At 44.8% G+C, this 6,319-nt stretch overlaps 1 long non-coding RNA gene across 1 annotated transcript; it reads left to right on the forward strand.

Annotated features, from left to right (window-relative positions):
* The first annotated feature begins 292 nt into the window (after positions 1–292).
* On the forward strand, positions 293–5,297 carry LOC142056771 (uncharacterized). Its single transcript, XR_012660432.1, has 3 exons — positions 293–344; positions 1,299–1,445; positions 2,353–5,297. It is a non-coding gene; the product is annotated as an uncharacterized LOC142056771 (long non-coding RNA).
* The last annotated feature ends 1,022 nt before the right edge of the window (positions 5,298–6,319 follow it).

The raw sequence follows: 6,319 nt of genomic DNA on the forward strand, positions 1-6,319 counted from the left end.
GCATTTTCCACAGAAATAGTAACACCAAAATAAAAATGTCTCTTGGACATCAACTTGCAGTACCACACTAGCAATTAAACAGGGGCTTGTGCTACATGTCTTTGGCCGTACTATTAAATTATTAGTTCTTCTGACTTATTTAATGAGGGATTAAACTGTATTTCTCTGTCGGAGGTACATCCTGGAGCTGCGTGGTATATTGGTCTCCTGTAGTTAAGGTGTGTGAGTTGCTATAGGCAGCAGCACATACAGGAACTGGTGTTTAGTTCACACTTAACCTTTGGTCTGTGCAGCCGAAAGGACTGAGGGTTAACTGAGCTGGCAGCTAGCGGAAGCAAAGCAAGGTAACTCATGATTAAGAGTAATTTGCTATTCTGAATTTATAGCAATGTCTCACCTTCTTCTCTTCCTTCCTCTAGCCTTTTTCTGCATGGTTTGTATATTGAAGCATGGGAGCCCTGAGGCTGGATATGTTATGGAGGTGATTCGTGCAGGCACTAAAGCCTGAAAGGTAGCATTTTTAGGGGGGTTATTTCAATATATCCCCTTTCCTCTTATCTGTAAGAATATGATTTAGTGTTGAGTTGACTTGGAATCGAAATTTACGGTTCTGGAAATGTTTCTTCGCTCAGAAATGCTGAAACATTTTCCATTTTCAAAAGGAAATTGGCAATTTTTTTCCACTGGAATTTGAGATGCAAACAGGATATTTCCCTAGAAGTGGAAATCTGAAAGTTTTGTTCCCGTTAAAAACCTCAGGAAAATTTCTCAGAAGCACACTGTGATTTATTTTTTTTTAAATTATTTTATTGGTGGTTCCAGTCTAGGCTTTCTGGCCCGTGGTGTCTTCAGCCCGGTATCTGTCAGAGCTGCTGAGCATCACAGCTCACTAGCAGACTGGGACCCAGACAGTTCACTGCCGCTCAGTGCACCCAAAACTTCTAATTGAAAACTCCCTTGCTTTCTGCAACAGTTACGTGATCTCGAAAGAGAAGAGATTGGTCTCTGTTTACACAAACCACATAAATTCGTAGAACCGGGAGAAAGAATGTTGCCCTGTAATCACTGACCCGCACACAGCAGTGTTTGTGCTGGGAGCGGGCGCGATAGCCTGTAACGGTGTCTGTGTTGTGCAGATACATAATTAAGGGTCTCTTAAAATCTGTTCTGTTGCTGTAAAAGACAGCACAGCAAATGTATAGCTTTCAGCACATCTGTATTGTTACGAGATAGTTGCTTTAAAACAACCAAAAAAGCCTGCAAACTTATTTCTTTTCATTTGCGGTTTTGCACTCTAGGTGGCAGGTTTTGACACTAAAATGTGGTTTTGGTTCCCGCTCTGAACTCGGGCTCAGAAATGTGCTGGAGAAATAGAAGATGAAAACAAAACACTACTACTTTCTTCTTTCTGGCTGTTATATTGATTTATCATCGTATCCTTTTATGTGAGTTGGAGAGGTGGTAAAGAACCTAGCTGTTCTTCCTCCCTGTGTTCTCAATACGCCCATGATGTTGAAATTTCTTCTTGTTTTTCGGGCTGGTATGAGTAATGTTGTCGGAACTGTGTGGCTTTGGCAGGCGAATGGGACCTGCCTTAGAGAAATACCTATCTTCATTTTGGAATGGGCAATAAATGGCTTAGACTGTTTCTTCAAGGCCTTAGCATTTCTGACTTTTCTTTTTTTTTTGCTTTTATTCAGTTGCCCAAGGCTGGAGAGCAGAAGAGGGGGAGAAGAGGTGGGGCTGTTAAGGAGGAGGGAAATGAATTGTCAGACGTACAAGGAATTCTTTTATTTACAATAGCAAAAAAAAAAAAAAAGAACCAAACACCCAAACAAAACAAAAAACCCAAACCCAACCAGTGCATAATAAAAGGAACGATGACGTAGCCACCAACTGCTGGCTCCCTAGGGAGAAGCAGGAGGAGACTGAGCTTGGAAGAAAAGCATCTTCCAGACTTCTCTGTCCACCAGGCCCTATACCGATCGGGTTCAGGCTCTTTGATGTCGCCCTTGCAGGGAAGAGGCTGTAGGGGGTCCTGTGGGCTAGGAGCTGTGCTTGGAAACCGCTCCTGTGTATGCGGAGACAGATGTGTGCTTGCACCTGCGTGTAAACCTGTCTCGGAAGGATTCGCAGCCTGAAGGGCTGTGTCTTGCTCAAGGTTGTCCTCTCCTTGTTCTGTTTTCAGACTCGCTGTTAGCTAGCTCTAGCTGCAAGGAGGAGAAGCAATAGGTGGGAGAGTTAGTCTCCAATCATTTTGGTCATTTAACTGGATATATTTTATTTATCTTTCTCTAGGCAACTGTCACTGTTTGTTCAAGACAGGCACTACATTTTTTTTCTTTCCCACAGTACAGATGACCTGGGAGTAAATCCAGCTGAAGCTTCATAGATACCAGCCTAGACTCTGATTCAGCCCTGTCCTGAAACATGGAAACTGGGACGAGAATCCATATCCACCTCCCAAAGTTCAGACAGGGCAGAACTGGGTGCATGGGGACTGCATGTGAGAAACAGGCAAGGACAGCAGAACCTCTGAAACAGTCACGTAGATGCGTTTGATTATTCATCCGTGTTGGATTGTTGATCTCTCCCGATAATAACAGGACCATAGACGCCCAAAGCACGCACGTTCACATGGCATGGAGACAGCTACCCTGGGTGGACAGCTAGGTGGGCTCTATGTGGAGATGTGCTCCTCCTGCCCTTGGCCAAGTGACTTACCCAAAGTCATGTCGAAGGCTTCTGCCAGGCCAGACACCAAGCCAGCTCTCCTGAGGCCGAGGTCCACATTTCAAGTATCGCCCGAGTCTTCCTTCCCATTTCAAGTTTATACTCAGTATGTGCTGTGTGATCCTCATTTCTGATGCATTGGAACACAGCAGCAAATCCATATTTTTCCATTTGTCCTCTTTATGGTACAGCCCATTTCTGTTGCAAAAACACTGTTAATAGTTTATTTAATGTGTCTTTTATAAATCATTTGAGAATGCTGAGATCTGATTCTTGTACAGGGAATGAAATCATACAGCATTAATCCAGTCTTTCTTGCAATGATTCTAACGATGATGGAAAACAATATAATTAGAAGACATTCCTTCAGCGTGGAAATTGTAATTGGATTGAGAATTTTATAGCAGCAGCCTTCAAATAATGAACAAGAATTAGTCAACTAAAGAAAATATGCGCAGTTTGTTTCAAGAAGGGGCTGTGTTCTGTGGTTAACTTCAGGGGGTTTTGTTGCTGTTGTTTGTTTTGTTTTTTTTTTTCCCCTAGCAAATAAGGAATCCTTAGGGGCTGCAAACATGGATTTTTCCCTAGGGAAGCCAGTTGCGGTGCCAGTCGCTCAGCCTGAAGTGGGCACCTCCTGTCCCCTTTGCATTCCACCTTGAAACTTGGTTGGAGGGTCTCTGGGTGTGTTATTGCTCCTGTGGATCGGAGTTACTTTGAGATTTGGTGGAGAAGCCAGTGCACCCCAAATGGGGGTGATATAATGATGAGCAAAAATGAAAGAAAAAAACCCAGACCCTCTGTAAGGGACTGGAAACTTGTCTCAGCACTGTTGGCAGGACAGTTGAACTACCGAAGGCTCATCACCTCGGCACCTGAGGGGGCAGTTTAATCCCCACGGCAGCCCAGTGAGTTCTACCCGACCAGAATGTGTGTGTCCTGTTGTCTCGGAGCACGTGTCCTCTGCGCATGCGCCTGGGCCCAGGGTCAACTGACAACATATGGGGGGGCTCAGACCCTCTAGAACTTTCCAGCACCCTCTAGTGCTGGTACTGGTCCTGCGCCCCACCGCCGAGCGGGAGGCAGGGCTGTGCAGAACGGTTACTGACTGTGAGAGGACAATGCTGTAAAAGGGGAAACCAGCAGAGACCATGAGGAGCATTCTGGAACATTCCCCCACCGGATTTGGAGATACATCGGACTGACGGGACGCCGCAGATCCGTGGTGGTAGCTATCCCAGCTCTCCCTTTCTCCCTTTTTTCTCTTGTTCTCTCCCGTTCTCTTGTGTACTTGTTGTTGGCCAACTAAGGTGACTTGCCACTTGATCCTGTTTTGAATCTTAATTCTGTTTCTGAGAATGTAACAGGAACCTAGTCAGGATAACACATTGGAGTCAATCAGAAGTTAAGCCCAGCCACCCCCAACCTCCCGGAATTGTCTGAGGCCGGTTGGAAAGGAAGGGGGTTTAACCTCTGCCACATTGTTCAACCCAAGAATCCATCGTGACACCCTCATGAAATGGGGGTGTTGGAGAGCCTCATAGAGAAGACGGTGGAGGGGAAGGGGTGTGTGTTTTATTTACTGCTCATTTATTTAATGTAGTCTAGGTTGAAGCACAGAAAAAAATGCTTGTCAAGGTATTTATCAGCTCTGCTTCTGATAAATAGGTAAAAATCCTCTTGTGTGAGGCTTTTAATGAGGACTGGATAGAAAATGAGCTTCTCAACCAGCGGGAGCTTCCTCAAAACCCTCCTAGCCCAAGAGTGAAGGTGGTGGCTGGATCTGCAAAGCCACGTATATATCTCAGCACAATTTTTTGTGTCTCAGCAGCCTGTGAACACGGGTCTTCTTCCTGAAAGCCCTTAAGTCATACTGTTGCCTTACCCTTATCCCTTTGGCTCTGTTCCCCTGGCAAGATCCTTTCTAGCAGCCCCTCCCGAGGAGATGCTGTGGACAGTCTTCCCAGAACCAGCCCCCTGCAGCACTTTGGCAATGTCAGGGCCCCATCTCTGCTGTCACCCATGAAGCAAGGAGCCCCCAGGCTTCGTGTGTCGGTCACCTCCATCCAAGTATCTGAGTCCCTCCTGCTGCGGCAGTTGTGCATTGGGCGACAGTGGCAGCTGGGTATGATGTAAGTGCTGTTTCTTTCCCTGTCAGCTTTTGGGGACCCCCTGATCCTCTCCAGACAAAAATGCTTGAAGAAACCTTGTAAAGCATTTCAGGCTGGAAGAGACTGTGTTTTCCGAATGGCTTCAGTATTTGGTATTAGAGTTTTGCTCAGCTTTAGCTAAAACAAGAATGTTTCACGTGAAGAAAGAAAAGAAGTGGACAGGAACTTTTCTTCTACTTTCCTCTTCTCTCCTCAAACTTGACCTCAGGGTTCCCAGAGGGAAAGCTGTTTCCCAGCTATCTCCAGACAACTCAGTACCACATTGTCAGCTCACACAGTAAGGCCCCATTTGAATTTTATTGTCAGACAGTGAAAAGTGAGGTTTGGTAAACACCGCGTATTCTTGTGGAGACTGTTACCTTTGGTTTATGGTTAAAATAAAACCAGTAACAACACAGTCTCTTGAAAATGCTCATATCCATAAATTTGAGATCCCCTCATTCCCCCCCAGCCCACGAGGTTTTGCAGTCCTCCTCGCTACATCACTGTCCCACAGACAGCACTGGAGACCCTCCCCTGGCAGCTTTATGGCCGATGGCTGAAGAACGAACTGTTACTCCTTGCAAATTATTTTCTAGATTGCCACAAAAATATACATCATTGTGTCATGGGATGGCAACTATATTAAATCTGGTTAGATAGTTAGGGTGGGTTGCTGCCATAAATCAGCCTCTGCCTGCCTTGTTGTGGGGGAAATGCAATCAATAGCTGTTGCAACGGTTTATATAGTTAAAAATATTTCCTTTTGCAAAACATTTTTAATACTTCTCCAATTCATTAACATCCTGTCTATTTACTGCTTTGAAAAAAATCAAGCACATTCTCTTGGAAATCTGCATTGTCACTTCAGTAACGCATCCGTACGAACATTTGGAAGTGGTTAAAAAGGGGAATTATTTCATCGTGATAAAAAAAGAAGAATGAGAACAGCTCAGCTGAAAAGATTGCGTTGTCAGTTCTGATTTAATGTGTGAATAATGCTAGCAGGATGGGGAGAACATCTTCTCCTGGATAGATTGTTTTTATGTTGTTAGAGTCTGTGTGCTGGGATTTACAGCTTGAAACTGTTATTTTTTTCAGAGGATACTTGTAATGAACTGGGGTTTGTTTCATTTCTCTTGACTATAAAGATCACCTGAATGTCAGTCATGCAGAAACTTGAAGATGGTTTGGATTAGAGGAAGTCAGTCTAAAGTTTGGACCAAAAGCTATACTGCCATTTCTCAAGTTCTTGTTGTGTGCCTTGTCAGTTAATTCTGCTCCTTAAATGCCCAGCTCCAGGAGCCAAGTGTCCCTGTGAGGTTGCCGGGCTATTGTGCTGACCGTGTCTTCATTGGGAGTGGCAGCCTGGTAGCTCTTAGCCCAACACTGGAGAAAAGCTTGAAAACCTGACTTGGCTGCAACCGATGAGCTCAGAA

This window comes from Phalacrocorax aristotelis, chromosome 4 (genome assembly GCF_949628215.1).
Source record: "Phalacrocorax aristotelis chromosome 4, bGulAri2.1, whole genome shotgun sequence".
Lineage (NCBI taxonomy): Eukaryota > Metazoa > Chordata > Aves > Suliformes > Phalacrocoracidae > Phalacrocorax > Phalacrocorax aristotelis.